The following is a 13,589-nucleotide window of genomic DNA, read 5'->3' as shown; positions in this document are numbered from 1 at the left end:
CAGTAATTAATAGCTTCCCAACCAAAAAAAGCCCAGGACACGATGAGTTTACTACAGAGTCCTATTAGACCTTCAGAGGACCTAATTCCAAAACTCCTCAAACTCTTCCACAAAATAGAAACAAAAGGTACTCTACCTAATTTGCTCTATGAAGCCACCATTACTCTGATACCTAAACCACACAAAGACCCAATAAAGAAAGAGAGCTTAAGACCAATTTTCCTTATGAATATCAATGCAAAAATACTCAATAAAATTTGGGAAAATCAAATCCAAGAACAAATCAAAACGATCATCCATCATGGTGAAGCAAGTCCCAATGAAATGTTTCCTTTAGAGGAAAAAAAAAAAAAAGAATGAGGAAGAATGAGGACATCCTGAGCTTTGCAGGCAAATGGATGGAACTAGAAAATATCATCCTGAGTGAGGTAATTCAGACCCAAAAGGACATGCATGGTATGTACTCACTAATAAGTGGATATTAGAAAAATAATGTACAGAATACCCAAAATATAGTCCACAGAACTCAAAAAGCTCAACAAGCTGAAGTGCCCAAGTGAGGATGCCTCAGTCCCACTTGGGAGAAAGAAGAAAGCAATCACAAGCTGGGAGGAAGGGAAGGACCTGGGAGGGAGAGTGGACAGGGGGGGGAAGGAGGTAGGGAGAAAGGGGGGGGAAGAGTGAAACCTGATCTGCTATCAGGTGAAAGTAAAGGACTGAAGTCCTGAGGGCAGCAGATAGAATGTAAACAGGCAACCTCAGGAAATCGGAAGTTGGGAGGACCCCCTCTCCCCACACACAAGTTGGGAGGACCCCCCCACAAAGTCTAAAGTCTTATGTACAGACAAGACCATCTACAAGGCACAGGGAAAGAGACTACGTAAGATTTTGAGATTAATCCTCCAAGCTGGTGGTGTGTGGAATTGAACAAATGATATGTTTCACAAATACAATGGTGAAGAAATCTGTTGATACATTTCACGCCAAATGACACGCTAATAATCTATGTGTAGGCAACTAATAGTTACCACCCTGTGCATTCTCTCTACCTGCAGATTTAGCAGCACCAGGGTGACACAAATTCCACCATGCTTATTCAACCTTTCAACATCGCAACAGACATGGTCAGCTACAAAATTCACATGCCACACCTGTGTACTGTAATTCAGAATTATAATTTTATAATGTAAATTATTTTTATGTCATAAAATTATCCTATTAAATTATACAATGCAATTTATATTCAATTACCCATTATTTTAAAATCACAAAAACTTGTTTTAAGTAAGTTTACAGTTTCTGTTGAGCCACATTTATACTTGTCCTTGGCCACATGTAGATGCATGTGGCTTCACTTTGCACCTGCATACCCTCTATACTGGTAATCAAAGTCACATCTTAGCCCACTGGAGTCATAGGTAAGGATACAAGGAACGTATTAGTAGAATGTACAGGAAAGAAATGCACATCAGCTCTGAGCATTGAGCTCTAACGTTTCATAGGCATGCTGACAAACATTCTGTCCTCAGTCGTTTGGTACTCCTGGCCTGTAATATCAGTGCAAACATCAGAGATCTCTAAAATGCTTAAATGCTTATGGAGACATTTTCTGTTATCTTGATAAAAAGCATCTGCCTTCTTTCTACCCATATTAGTCAGTCCTGATGCTTTTCCCTACTGTACATTGTTATTATTTATATCTGGCTATGCCAAAAAATTTCAGAATATGGAAATTTGGCTTCCTATATGTCTTAGTCAGGGTTTCTATTCCTGCACAAACATCATGACCAAGAAGCAAGTTGGGGAGGAAAGGGTTTATTCAGCTTACACTTCCACATTGCTGTCCATCACCAAGGAAGTCAGGACTGGAACTCAAGCAGGGCAGGAAGCAGGAGATGATGCAGAGGTCATGGAGGGATGTTCTTTACTGGCTTTCCTCCCCTGGCTTACTCAGCCTGCTCTCTTATAGAACTAAGACTAACAGCCCAGAGATGGCACCACCCACAAGGGAACCTCCCCTCTTGACCACTAATTGAGAAAATGCCTACAGCTGGATCTCATGGAGGCACTTCCCCAACTGAAGCTCCTTTCTCTGTGATAACTCCAGCTGTGTCAAGTTGACACAAAGCTAGCCAGTACACTATATATGATATATTGCAGGAGTAGTGTTCCTCTCTCTTTTCCTTTCATGATAAGGAGCTGGGATAATACACACAGAGCCTTTAAATTTGGGTGACATGTTTCTTCCACTAAATATCCTAAGTATCTCTTATACAGTATCTTCTACAAAGTGCTTAGGGACATGGAAAACTAAGCCACGTTCTTTGTTGTTTTATAACTAGAATGTTTTCTCTAGTTTCTTTTTCTTTCTTTTTTTTCCTCATTACTAAGATCATATCACAGTTCTCTTTATTGTCAGTTTGGAGTAATATTATAATTGTGCCTGAGTAGGTAATCTCCAAGAACAAGATTTTCCCTGCCTTTCCTCTTAATCTGAGCTATTACGAGAGTAACATTTTATGGTCACTCCCAAATTTAAAGACTATCTTACAGAAGTGCTTCATTTCCCAACATTTGTCTCAATGTCTTTGTGCTGCATTAACAAAATACTCTTGTCTATCCAGTCAATTCTAAGGGTCTATTATCTGCAAATCCCTGATCATGATGTTGCAAGCTTAGAGAGAGTCCCGATCGTGCCACTGTTATGTCTTTATACAGCAAAAAGATGAGTGTCTTTTTTAAGCCTGAAAGGTGGAAAGACCACAAAGAGAGAGCGTCCAAGTTCAAATGCTTTTAGGAAAGTGCCTTTTTCATCATCGAGAGAAGAATCATTGTGGCCTCATCGTTTCCTAAAGGCTCTTAATAGTTTTTCACTGGAAATTAAGTTTCAACATGAATTTTGGAAAGCACACAAATACTAAAAAAAAAAATAACATTTTCAAACAAATGAAAAATACAGATAACTTTCTAACTTCAGAATGATTTTTATATATTTTTAATCTCTAGGAAAGCTTTTCTTGAAAGCAATGGACTGAATGTTAGGCCCATTCAAAACTAATTAAGCAAACTGTTGATCACTTGAACTCCAAGTTCTTCAGGGAAGAGATCCAGGAGAGCCATGATGAATGTACTTAATAAAGTATGATTAAATATAAGGCACACCAAATTATCCCATCTTATTCTGAAACTAAAAATCAAATTATTTGAAATGTTTATAATCATTTCAGTCAATTATCATATAGATATTTGTCACAATTTCATTGTTTACTGTAACACTTGATTTCTTAGTTCAGGTATATATTTTCAACGAGTCAATTATTTAACAAAAGTGTCTACCATTTAACAAATGTCTGTTTCCGATGTTTGTCAGGTACTGGGGTTAGAGTTAGTAATGGAGCACTGGGTAAAATCGACAAGATGCTTGTATTCACTGTTGCAGGAGCTGGAGACTGGCTAAAGAGGGTTATTGAATAGATGAGGAGGAGGACGAATGCAGTGGTTCTTAACCTACAGTCCCAGCACTCAGATTGCAGAGTCAAGAGATTGCCTGCAGTTGGATGCCAGGCTACCTGGAGTGCTAGTCTTCCAGGGTGACAGACTGAGACCAGGTTTCTAAAATAAACAAGCGAACCTTTGTTCAGAGTCGAGGTGGTTTTAAATGCCACAGTCAAATAATTATTGGATAACATCAGACTCTATCATAGGGAAAACAAAACTAAATTAAGACTCCTGAACTGCAGGAAATGGCTCGTGCCTATAATCCTAGCACTCGAGTGACTGAGAGGCAAGAAGATCACAAATCTTAGGCAATCCTGGGTTATATAATGAGATCCTATCACAAACAATAAAGAGAAAGAAATGAAAAAAAAATGAAGTTCACAAGTTTATGCATCTGCTGAGATGGCAGAGCTGATAAAGATACTATTTATTTATTTATTTATTTACTTTTATTTTTCCAACCCTCTGGTAACCTGAGTTTATTCCACATGGTGGAAATAGAGAACCAGTTCCTGCAGGTTATCCTCTGATACTACATGTACTGTGTCACAGATTCCTTCTCCTCTCTCTTAGCTTACAAAATAAATGATAAAAAAAATAAAACAAATGAAAAAAAGATAATCTCTCACAGATGTTGAGAGGGCTTAGATTTAAAAATCTCTTAGGTAAACCATCGCATTAGGAGAACGTCAAGTAATAGACATTCGACTAGAGGGCGAGTATGTGGCTATAGAGGCATTCATATAAGGAATACCTAATTGAGATTAGAAAGAGTAGTCATCATCAGAGTATCTTGTATGAAGAGTAGAATTTAGTCATATGATGAAAAAGAGACATGTTTCAAATCCAGAGGAAACTTCATGAGAAGCGCAAAGCATGAGACCAGCAGCACCCAAGTGCACGCCTTTGGCTCCAGCATTGCTGGAAGGTAGGCATCTAGCTAGCACAGGGCTTTAACATCCTCACTGGGGAATACCGCTGATTTTGTTGTATAACCAGAGTTGTAGCTTGTAGTCCAGTGGATGGTCTCAGAGGGCACTTGAAGATGGATTTTCCACCAAAATTCTGAATTCCCTAGAATATAATCTTATCAGTCACTTAACTTGGTACACCGGAGATTTCCATTGCACTGGGATACAAGGCACTTGCCAGTTCTTTCAGTGAAATGCAGTAGCTACTTACTGCCACCATGTGGAAGTCTTTAAGCTTAAATAAACACCAATACCTAACATTCACTAATGTAGATACTTTCAAGCCTATAACTGGAGTATTGGTCTTTTAAAGATGTATGAGAAAGTGCAGACTACTTTTCAGTAAGAATAATCTTTGTCCTGTGTGATCCTGATATTTAAATCTCATATCAAATCTCACATTAGGTTACTCCAAAGTCTGCTGCCAGTAGCCTGTGTGTAGAGCAGAAATTGATTTGCTATTTATCTTTTTGCTTTTCTTTTAATTTAACATAGTTCTTTCTAGTCTCACATCCATCTCTCACCCCCTTGCTCTTGCTTTCCAAGTGTATCTCTTTAATGCTATAAGTTTTAGCAATGATTTTTGTCTATAAATTGTGAGCCATTTATTAAATTATTAAATGAGATAGACATGGATAACTGATCATTAAGTTACTCTAAGACAAAATGTTGTATTAAACTGAAATGTATTAGAAATAATGAAGCACAACTATATGCTTTACAATTATAAATCTAAAACCATCTAAGGTTAAAAGTCATGTCTATGTGGTTTACTTACTATAGACCTTTCTAAAGATACTTCCTTTTTAAGCCTTCTTTTTTGAAAGAACACACATATCCTCTTAAAATTAATAATTTCTGAATATTGAAATTGATGTAATACCATGCAAGATTTTTACCCAATTACCCTCAATCCTTTTGCTGTTACATAATATCCTAAATTAAAGAATCTTTTTGATATGGAGCTCCATATTCAGGCAAAATAAATTATTAAATATTAGATGCAATGAAATGAATTCTCTGTTTTTTTCCAACAAAACTTGAGAAACCCAAGGGTAACGGAAGCTAAGAAAATTGATTAATTTTCCATGTTTTCTAGACTTAAAAGATGATGCTAGTGTCCAGATCCTGCTGCATCCAGATCTGGCATGCTAGTGTCCAGGATCTGCATGCAAATTCTGTTGTGGTAAACTGCTCGAGACTGTGTTTTTCAGTCATAGAATTGTTCAATATATATCGGAGGTCTTATCTCTTCTTAATATTGCACGATTTGTACTAAATCCAAATTTGTTTCTAACAGAGAATTTGTCTACCATTATGTTGTGTGGTGTGTAGTGCCCAAAACCTACTTTAAAAATGGCATCTTCTTTCATATTGCCGAGGTATCATTGAGCATACACTGCAAATGCCTCTGTCAAACTTGAAGACACATGGAAGGTGATTTTCTGGTAATTCTTCCTTTCACAAACAAACAAAAACAAACAAAACCAAAACCAAAACCAAAAAAACCCTCTTCCTTTATGATGAAAATAAAATCATCTCTGGGTCTCACAGGCTAAAATATGATTGCCATGGCCATAATTGTCCAGTATATTTCTTAGTACTTAGAGCTTAGTACTCAGAGATATGCAATATCTCACTAATGCTCCATCATACAGTTATAGTTATGTAAATAATAAGCAGTTATACAGGTATATATAGAGTAACATCTAAATGTTTTTAATATGCAATTGAATATTAAAAAGAAACAATCTGTTGATGTTGGAACGTGTTTCCCTTTTCAACTTCCAATTCTGTTTTTCTTTTTTTTTTTAACCACTTAAGCTTTGGAATTTTTTTTTATCACTTTTATTACTTTACAGTCCAGTCATTGCCACCCCTCGAGGGCTGCCCTCCTACATTTCCCCATCCCATTCCTTCCCCCTGTCTCCAAGGGCTTTCCCTCTCCCATCAGGCCTCCCTTCTCCCTGGGGTCTCAAGTCTCTTGAGGGTTAGGGGCATCTTCTCCCACAGAGGACAGACCAGGCAGTCATCTTCTGTATACATGTCAAGGGCCTCAGACCAGGTAGTGCATGCTGCCCGGTTGGTGGCTCAGTATCTGAGCAATCTCAGAGATCCCGGTTCTTTGAGACTGTTGGTTTTCCTATGGGGACACCCTCCTCCTCAGCTCTTTTCAGCCTTTCCCTAATTCAACCAATGTGGTCCCCAACTTTATTCCAGTCATTGGGTGTAAGTATCTGCTTCTGTCTGAGTCAGCTTCTTGTTGGGACTCTCAGAGGACAGACTTGCTAGGCTCCTGTCTGTAAGCACATCATAGCATCAGTAATGGTGTGAGGCCTTGGACCCCCCCCCCCTTGAGATGGATTCCAAGTTGGGCCTGTCTCTGGACTACCTTTCCCTCAGCCTCTTCAGATAAGACTTTTTGTCCCTGCAGATCTTTTGGACAGGAACAATTCTGTATCAGAGTTTTTGACTTTGGGATGGCAACCCCAGCCCTCCACTTGATGCCCTGTCTTTTTACTGAAGGTGGACTCTAAGAAGTCCCTCTACCCACTGTTGAACATTTCATCTAAGGTCCCTTCCCTTTGAGTCCTGAGAGTCTCTCCCCTCCCAGGTCTCTGAAACTTTCTAGAGGGTCCCCCATCAACTCCTAATTTTTCTTGTCAGCTACCAATGTCATGCCCACTGAATCTGATATTTTTCCAAAGTTCTCATGACTGTATCTAAAATATTAGAGGGCAATGAAAACATTTAACTTTTCATTTTCATAAACTGAGCTTTGTTAATTGGGATTTTGAATCTCTAAAAGAAAAATGCACCTAATTTAGAATATCAGCCTGATTAGAAAGGGAGAGTAAATTTTTATTTGTGGTAAAGTTTTACATTCATCCTTTTCTAGTTACTTTATTAACTCGTAATGTTCATCTTGCTTTGACTCAAAGTCGGACTTTTAAATATTTGTAGATCATATATAATATGCCATGCATGGTGAATCACTAACACTGAACCCTACTCTTAAGTATATTTAAAGGTAACAAAAATAGATATGAGTCAGAGTTATAAAATTGCATGCAATCGATCTAGTGTCAGTAAAGAGTCATAAGAGAATATACATTAAATCTAACTTAAAGGACAAATAGAAACTACTCCATAAATCAGCATAGCAGAAACCAAGATGCATCAGTATGAAGGGGTACACTATGTCATGGAGTTAGATATAGGTTGATTTTCATAACACAGAAAGTTGGGAGTGACAGGGATGTAGAAGAGGTTAAAAGCCATTTTTAATAGCTTGAAAATTAAACCCATGTGCACTTACTATATTATTAATATTTGAGTGTTTTGCTTGCATGTATGCCTGTGTATCATGTATAAGGTTGATACTAACCAGAAGCCAGATAGTTTGTCATATTCCTTGAACTAGAGTTAGAGTTGTGGACCACCATGTGGCTGCTTGAAATTGGACCTTGTCTTCTGGAAAAGCAACAAGTGATTTTAATTTGCTCACCCCTGTCTTTAACCCCTCTTTGCCATTTTTAAAAAAATATTTCTGGTGATAATCTCTCTAAAGACATCAACAAAAGTAATAAGTTAGTCTTGTTCAAAGATACCAATTTTGTTTCTAATGGTTAGTATTTGCTTATGTGGATAGTTCATATTATATTTAATCAAAATTGTTACAGAAAAGTCAAATGTTTGTATCTATGATACCAACAGTGAGGAACCACAATTCCGTTTATTTATTTCCATTTTCAGTCCTTTAGCATTTCACAAATCAATACCACATTTACATTTCTAAAACACACTTTTCCTCATTCCTCCACATTCTCCCGTGTCCTCCCAATTTGCTCTCCACTTTTACGAACTGTTCTTTTTTAAGTGTTGCATGTATGCATGTATGTATGCATGTATGTATGTATGTTGGGGTTGTTGTGGGCTGAGTTGAGGGGTGGATAACATTTCAGTGGGCTTGTCAGTTATAGAGAGAAATTTTTTCTCCTTTTTCTTAGCAGCCATTGATCGTCTTTAGATTTTCATATAGGGTGGGGTCATATAGAATGGGGATTTCCCCATCCATGTCAGTGGATGCTGTCATTGAACAGGTCTTGTTTAGATGACCATATTGTTAAGATTTCATAGATACTGTATGTCAGCAGACATCCTGGGCTTCTGGATTTTGCCACCTTTCTGACCTGTCTTTTCAAATATTCCCTGAGCTTTAGGTGTAGGGTTGTGTTGTGGATGTATCAGTTTGGGGTGTGAACCATCCTCCTCTTTCAGTGCATTTGAGCAGTTATGGATCTCTGTAATAATTTCCATCTGCCAGAAACAACACAAAAACCAAATGAAGAAGCAATAAATAAAAAGCAAAGAACACAAAACAAACAAACAAACAAACAAACACACACACAAACAAAAAAGCCTGAAGCTTCCATTGTTGAAGAGTACAAGCTACATTTATATGTGTGGGTAAAGATAAATATTTAGAAACAGAAACCACATTGACTTAGGAAATTGGTAATAGTAGAGTCTCCTCTCAGGTGTGTGACCTCTTCCAGACACTTGTACTTACCTAGGTTTACAGCACCTGGCATTAGTTTCCAACTACTGAGCTGACCTTAAGATCAAGAGAATGGTTGCCAGTTATCCCAGGGATAGGTTTCACTCTTGGCCCTGGGCTATATCTTACTAAGCTAATTATTGTTGTGGGTCACAGGTTTCCAGATGGTAGCTATTTCGATTGTTTTTCTCCCTTGATATCACATACAGAATCTTCAGCTGCTACTTGAGCTAGTCCTCAGGAAGGAAGCTTTCAGGCCAGTTTCATTTCAATTCCTCCAAGTCTTGGTCTGAATTGTCTGGTGTCTTCAACTTATCATCAAAATTTGTGAGTCAACCAAGGGCAGCAGCAATAGCCTATTGTATTTTTGGAGTCTCTTTGACTCTTCTCACCAATGACTAGAAGGAATACTTCATACGTCTGGCGCTGGGGTCTTCCTTAGAGAGTCTATGGCTTTTGGGGGTCATCATTAACACCACAGTAGAATAACTTCATTCTGTTAATACATAAACACATGCATAGATTTTATGTGTGTGTGTGTGTNTGTGTGTGTGTGTGTGTGTATTATGTAAACATAGAATTATTTGTTTCCATATGACTTTTTCAGTCATCTTTAGTGTCTTTCATCAATGCTTCCCGGCCCTTATTATTGTTCACCTTTTCCCCAGTTAAAAATCCTTTCTAATTTTCCCCATTTCCACATTCGGAGTACCAGTGTCCTAGCTTCCATCTCCCTAAGCTCCTCTTTTCCTGTACTCTGCACTGCCACTGGGTCATGTGATTACTCTAGTTTGCATACATCTAGAGATTTAAAATTCAGGTTTACACATAAAAGATAGATGCAATATTTGTGTTATTAGGTTTGGATTTCCTCTTTCTGTATGATACTTTGTAGTTCTGTCCATTTACCTTCAAATTTGATGACTTAAATTTTTTCTCCAGCTGAATACACTTCAGTAGTAGATATGTATCAAAATGTCATTATCCAGTCATTCATTTGTTGAAGGATTTTTTTGGTTGCTTCCATTTCTTAACTATTGTGAGTAGAGTGTTTTCATGCTCACAACCCCCCCCCCAAAGACCACCAGGGATCCGACTCCTGTGTAATTTACATAAGGGTCTGTATTTAAGCTTGAGCTTGGGTCACAGCACCATCAATAATACAGCAGGACAGGAGGGGGAAGCCCTAAACCCAGTTTCAAAGAAGCTTTTATAGAGGAAAACAAACAAGCAAGGCAGGTATCCAGCTTGTCACACATTTGATTGTGTGTGTGTGTGTGTGTGTGTGTGTGTGTGTGTGAGCTATTATGGATTTTTTTGCCCTTTAAAATGATTGGCTGGTGCTGGGAGCCAAACCATAAACTGTCATAAGTCAATATCTTTAGGTACAACTGTAACTTCTATTTTCCTGCTGATTGGTGGCTGTTAGGGAATAACTAGGAGACCAGTGTTGGTAGTGATTACCTATAGTTTAATCTTACGACATGTTCTGTAAGGTGAAACCTGAACCCGAGATGGAGTTGGTCTGCTCTCTCAAGAGGAAATAAACATGGCTGATCAAGTATTTCTGGAGTATGAGGTCTACTCCTTTGCACTTGTGAAAAGGAATAGAATATCTGGGTCATAACACACAATTCCTTTTCAAACCGAGTATTACCATGAGCAGATTGAGAATTGTAGCAAAATTCCCTTTATAAATTGTAAAATCAAGATCCAAATTGTGGCTGAATTATCTATCAGCTAGCAGACGTGGCTTACAGAATTGTGTCTTCCTACACAACAGTAATTACACACACACACAACACACACACACACACACACAAATTTGTTGATATATCACTTGATTATTTAATCCTTCCAGTATTTTCACAACTGACTAAGTATTTTTTCTAATAAAATAATCACTCAATCAAAGTTAATGGTTTTTGTTTTAACAACTCACAGATTGAAAACAAACAAAAAAAAAACCTCCATTTGAGACCAAATTAAATGATAAACCCTGAAGTATGTGTTTTCTGTTGGAACATTTTCTGAGTACTGTTAGATCCATTCGGAAAGGCTTCAATGATCACATGATGTCTGAGCTGAGGGAGGAGTGGAATTTGTCACATATCTCTATGACCTATGAGGTCAATCTCGATTCTCAGCCTGGCTCTGAGTCTCCAGAATAGACACCAACAGACACCAAGCACCAGTGTATAAAACTCTGCACTGCTTTCTGTTTACCTGTATGAATTACATTGTTTAGGATTTCTTTATTTTCTCAAGGGCAGAAAATGACTTATTTCACTGGGTTGGATAGAAGTAATATTTGATAATGACTGGGTAATAACAATACATACTTCAAAATATTCTTATTCAAGAAGTTGCCTATGCACTTATCATGTGTGATTGAAATAAATTCATATATTTGGCTTTACTGTGTTAGTTTCCTTCACAAGCAACTCATTTTATATAGGCTGGTTTATTGGCAGAATACACTTCCAAGGCATGAAAAATTTTGAGACTTGTTTTGTTTGTACATGATAGAATAACTCCTTGCTTTTAAGTTACTTATTCTAAAGCACATATTTAATCAGAGAAAAATCTTGTCACATTTTTTATGTTAGTACATATTCTTTGATCACAAAACTATCAGGATATTGTTAAATGCAGTATATCATGCTTTTCCATATTTCAGGAATTAATGCAGATCTCAAATAGTAAATATCAAGGATTTTGTGGCCCAATTATTATTGAGAGCCTACAGTTTTATTCACCAAGCAATAATTATGGAGAATTATGGCAAGACATGTAGGTCAACTATCTGTCTAGACAATTATGACTCATTGTTGTATCAAGTGATAATAGCTATAAGGCAAAGGTTGAGCAACTCAGTATTGGAGTCCTAATGGACTTCATTAATCTTCATGTTAATGAGATTATGTTTTTCTTCAAGGGTTGCTATATTTCCAAACGTTTTTACTTTGCTTATCACTTCTGCTTTTACATCATGTATTCTACTCTTTTTGTCCATCTTTCCATAAGACGTGTGTATTGGTTAGGGTTTTACTGCTGTGAACAGACACCAAGACAAGTCTTATAAAAAAAAAAAAACAACAACATTTAATTGGGGCTAGTTTACAGATTCAGAGGTTCAGTCCATTACCATCAAGGTGGGAGTATGACAGCATCCAGGCAGGCATGGTGCAGGAGGATCTGAGAGTTGTACATCTTCATCCAAAGGCTGCTAGTGGAAGACTGACTTCCAGGCAACTAGGGTNAGGGTCTTAAGCCNACACCCACNGTGACACACCTATTTCAACCAGGTCACACCTATTCCAACAAGGCCACACCTCCAAATGGTGCCATTCCCTGGTCTAAACCATCACATTCCACTGCCTAGCCCCCATAGACTTGTTCAAACACATGAGTATATGGGGGGCCATACTTAAACATAGAATAATGCAAAATGCATTTAGTTCAATTTCAAATTCCTCATAGTCTATAGCAGTCTCAACAATGTTAAATGTCCAAAGTTCAAGATTTCTTCTGAGATTCATCCAATAGAGATCAGCATGCGTGTCTCCTGGGATTAAAGCTGTATACCAACATGCCTGGATCTAAATTTAGTTGGGTAGGATCTTGCCCCAAGGTCCCACTCCCTTAATTTTATTAGATATTTTCTTCATTTATATTTCAAATGCTATCCAAAAAGTCCCCTATACTGCCCGCCCCCCCCCCGCTCCCCTACCTACTCACTCACACTTCTTGGCCCTGGCGTTCCCCTGTATGGAGCATATAAAGTTTGCAAGACGAAGGGGCCTTTCTTCCAAATGATGGTCAACTAGGCCATCTTCTGCTACATATGCAGCTAGAGACACAAACTCTGGGGTTACTGATAAGTTCATATTGTTGTTCCACCTATAGGGTTGCAGACCCCTTCAACTCCTCTAATTTCTCTAGCTCCTTCATTGGGGGCCCTGTGCTCCATCCTATAGATGATTTTGAGCATCCACTTCTGTTTTTGCCAGGCACTGGCATACCCTCACAAGAGACAGCTATATCAGGGTCCCTTTAGCAAAATCTTGCTGGCATATGCAATAGTGTCTGCATTTGGTGGCTGATTATGGGGTGGACCCCCGGGTGGGGTAGTCTCTCAATGGTCCATCCTTTTATCTTAGCTCCAAACTTTGTCTCTGCAACTCCTTCCATGGGTATTTTATTCCCTATTTTAGGGAGGAATGAAGTAGCCACATGTTGGTCTTCCTTCTTCTTGATTTTCTTGTATTTTGGAAATTGAATCTTGGGTATTCTAGGTTTCTAATATCCACTTATCAGTGAGTGCATATCAAATGACTTCTTTTGTGATTGAGTTACCTCACTCAGAATGATATCCTCCAGATACATCCATTTGCCTAAGACTTTCATAAATTCATTGTTTTTAATAGCTGAGTAGTATTCCATTGTGTAAATGTACCACAATTTCTGTATCCATTCCTCTATTGAGGGACATCTTGGTTCTTTCCAGCTTCTGGCTATTATAAATAGGGCTGCAATGAACATAGTGGAGCAAGTGT

The sequence above is a fragment of the Mus pahari genome, chromosome 6 (genome assembly GCF_900095145.1).
Source record: "Mus pahari chromosome 6, PAHARI_EIJ_v1.1, whole genome shotgun sequence".
Taxonomy (NCBI): domain Eukaryota; kingdom Metazoa; phylum Chordata; class Mammalia; order Rodentia; family Muridae; genus Mus; species Mus pahari.
The sequence above is the reverse complement of the archived record's forward strand: the minus strand, read 5'-3'. Positions refer to the sequence as shown.